The following is a 4,108-nucleotide window of genomic DNA, read 5'->3' as shown; positions in this document are numbered from 1 at the left end:
ATTAATCAATGAAAGTATTATATATGATGAAATTAACAAAAAGAAGAAGACAACTTACAATTGGTACAGTGGATTACTGATGTTCTAAGGATTATTAATTATTATGGCATTACATTTCCAACTCTTCCTTATATACATCTTTTTGATGTTATATTGTCATTAAAACATTCATCAATATTGAATATAGTCTTTTTGATTCTATTGTATGTCAAAGGGATACATAGACCATACTGAATACAATATGTATGGATATATTTAATTATTGGCATTAGTTACAAAAATACAATGTGTTTGCATTGATTATGTTGTATGTGTTTGAGTACTCTGTTAATGAGTTAGGTAATGCTTTATAAAATATTACTATGCACAGGGTCAATCCTCCTTAGGTTCAACAGCAAGCACACTGAAAAAAATGCAAAAAAACTTAAGAAGGAAAACAGAAAGACAACAAATGGCAAAGGTACTAATATAAATAAATATGAATGTCGGCTTCAAAATTTAGACCGTGGTACATTTGAAGTTTATTGTGCTACCAAATTGTAGGTTAAAGGAAGTTTTCCAACTAAGGACCGACTCTCAAATATAGACGAAACAAAGCCAGCAACAAGGGTTATATTAAAACACGTAAGAATACCTCGTACTACAATATGCCTATTTATACTTTGTAACTTATAAATCTTATGTTATTAAATACAGTACACTTCGTTTTTGTAGCTGAACACAACCAAGGGTGAATTGTTAAAGATGGCAGAGGAAAGGGATATGCGACTGAAGATATTAATTGATAAGCAGTGTACAAAGATTAAGCGAACAACGAAGGGAATATGATATATATTGTTGCGAAAGAGGAAATAGAAATATCATCAAACAACAAGGAGAATGCATATCCAGGAATACCATCATTTGATTTTCATCTGAGTCAAACTTGATAATTATTCATTAAATTTCATGTTATTAACTCTTCAATTTATGACAATATCTTTTGTTTTGTTGTTTTATTTACATTGGAACAATATATATTAGTTTATTTAATCAAAATCTATCGTAATTCTTAGATATGTGAATCTTAAAATACATTGTATCTGATATTCCGATCATCAAATCTAAATGTACTATGAAATGGTTAACTATGAAATACGTTTACATAAATATAGAATGATTGTTGAAAGAATTCAATATGTTCGATTTACACAGTTAGAGAATAGGTCATAAAAATTTATCATGATTTCTAGATACGTGAATGTTAAAATAAAGTGTATTTGATATTCAGGTCATCAAAATCTGGATGTACTTTGGAATGGTTAAATTTGTCTGCATGTACATAAATATAGTATGGTTGTTCAAATAACTCGATAAGTTGATTTACACAGTTAGATAATATATGTCATGAATTCAATATTATGACAACCTGAATATATCTAGATTGATAGTTGAAACATACAAAACACAATATAGTATACCTTATAATTGAACATGCTCAGTAACGCATAAAATACAACAAATACATTGTATGTTAAATAAGGAAGCAAAATTTTATATGAACAAACCATTCAAATATTTAGTACGAGATAAAAAAAATCAAGTGATAAAAGAATTGTAACTGATACTTATATAAACTATTAAATGGTAACCTAATGCTGAATAAGTTCTCTACAAGATCTACAATTGTGACCTCGTTGACCACACCTGTTGTAATGAACAATCACCTTTTTCTCTAAAAATATAAAAAATCCCTTCTTTTTAAGCTTTCTAGCTGGACGTTTGATCTAGGGCGGAAGAAGTCCACCGTTGCCACCTTGGTATGTTTTCTTAATTTGGTCTACACTACCAATATGATGTATTGTCTTCTTGTACAAGTTTATCAAATTTGAAATAGAATAAAACTTATTAGTGTACATATGCAAGTTAAGATTCCTTGTAGAAAGGGTAATACTTGCATGTGAGCAGGGGATCAAATCAAGGTCCCATTGGTGACATGAGCACGTACGAGCCAAAATATTGACAGTGAATTGTTCCGTACGATGGTGGACTTCAAATTCATGTTGATCTACAAGATATATTTGTCAAATGTTAAATCAAATGTCATTAACAAATAAGTGTACTGATAGAACTAAGTCATGCACAGCGGAAAAAGAATCGAATTTCTACCCTAATTGCCACAATTAACATGTAACCATAAACTAATCAAATTAGGGTTTTAAGAAGTATTACCTTTGAAGCTTACAAAAGGTTTGATGTCTTCTTACCAATTCTACCCGAGACCACCACTAGTACTCAACTGCTATCCTCTAGACAAAGAACCGGGTTGTGGGACCCAATTTTGGTGTAGAAAGTAATGGAGATAAAATGAGATTGGAAGCTTTCTTTTTTCTTTTGTTGAGATGATGAAAATGATAAAAGAGGCAAAAGTCCTTCAACATTTGAAAACATCTCTATTTATAGCCTAATTACATGCAAAAATGCATGCAATTCAATTGCCAAATCTCAACACCTAATATTCCACTAACAATTAGTGGAACTTAGTGGGCTAGGTGTCTATATCTCATATAGCCACATATCCCACTAAGAGTTAGTGGGATTATCCAACAAAATGTTGGATTTTCCCACTAACTTAGTCCAAGGGTAAAATGGTCATTAGATTTTTCTAGTCAAAAGTCAAACTTTGACTTTTCTAAGTCAAAAGTCAATATTTTGACTTTTTACCATTTTGTCCGTCTTGACTAATTCCAACCTCCCGAGCATGAATCCGCATTCATTTTTCCAAAATTCAAATCACATTTGAATATAAGGCCGGTCAAAGTTTGACTTTTCAAAGTCAAAAGTCAACATTTTGACTTTTTACTATTTTTGACCAATTCCGAGCTTCTTAGTATGAATCCGCATTCATACTTATAGTATGTAAAACATAAAGCTCTATTTCTAATTAGAAGACCGACGATTATATCACTGTATATGTCGGTTTTCCTTTCTTCTCCCTATTCGAACAATTCGACTTATTTCATCACACTGTTCTAAGTTTAATCCATATGAGCTAGCAGAGGAACCTAATGGACCTATAGATCATGGGCTCCAACGATTCAAGATTAACTAGCTAAACTCTTTTAAACCGAGTTAATCAACATTCGTTAACTAACGGGTCATTCCACTAAAGTCCCGTAGTTGCACTCCCCTCACTATAGATATATTTGTGTCCATTTGATAAAACCATAATCAGTAAGTTAATCCTTCACAGGTTGCTCGTAACCTTGGCTGGGTCAAAATACCGTTTTACCCCCAAGATTACATCTTGCTCCTTAAGTCCCACTAATCCACTATTGAACATATTGTTGTTTAAGGTTCAACCTATAAACTTAATCCCTCTCGGGCCAATGAGAGGGTGGGGCCCCTTGTTCAAGACTTGGATTCAGTGCTTAAGAGAGCAACCTATCTACTAACCCTAAAGCGGGTAGGAGTGAATTCCATCTTGTACCCTATGTTCCCAGCTATCCACCCGATCTTACCCCTGAAATGGGAGGCTTATTGGGCCAACGCTGATGAGCTGCCCTCACCTATGCAGATCTAAGGATAATCTCGTATGAACAGGAGTTCATAGTTAACTCAGGATTAAGACTAAGTTACCTAGGTCATCAATAATTGAGATAGTCAGTTTTAAACAGTAAACGGTGTTATAACGTAAAAATGACTAATTCATGGTTCAGTCTTATGTAAACATTTTACATAGGATGCCCCCACTTTCATGTCTCTACATGAACGATTAGGATCACATCGTTTGTACTACAAAGTGGGCCGCATCCATAGTCTCTCAAAATAAGGCGCCCAACCTTTATTTCATATACTATAGACTATTTAGGCTATATACTCGAACTTGATCCACGTTTATGTTTACACATAAAGTTCAAGTTTATTCAAAAAATAGCCTTGGAACTTTGATTTATTGGATTTAAGATTATAATATTTAATTTCTCAATAACAACTTTATTGAATAGAATATGATTTACAAACTACGAGTTTTAGGACAAAAAATTCCAACATGTACAAATAATAATTGCAACTATTTTTAAGGCCTGAGAAAACTTATATTCATTGAGTGACTTTCCTTTAAGAAATA

The sequence above is a fragment of the Cucumis sativus genome, chromosome 4 (assembly GCF_000004075.3).
Source record: "Cucumis sativus cultivar 9930 chromosome 4, Cucumber_9930_V3, whole genome shotgun sequence".
NCBI classification, from domain to species: Eukaryota; Viridiplantae; Streptophyta; class Magnoliopsida; order Cucurbitales; family Cucurbitaceae; genus Cucumis; species Cucumis sativus.
The sequence above is the reverse complement of the archived record's forward strand: the minus strand, read 5'-3'. Positions refer to the sequence as shown.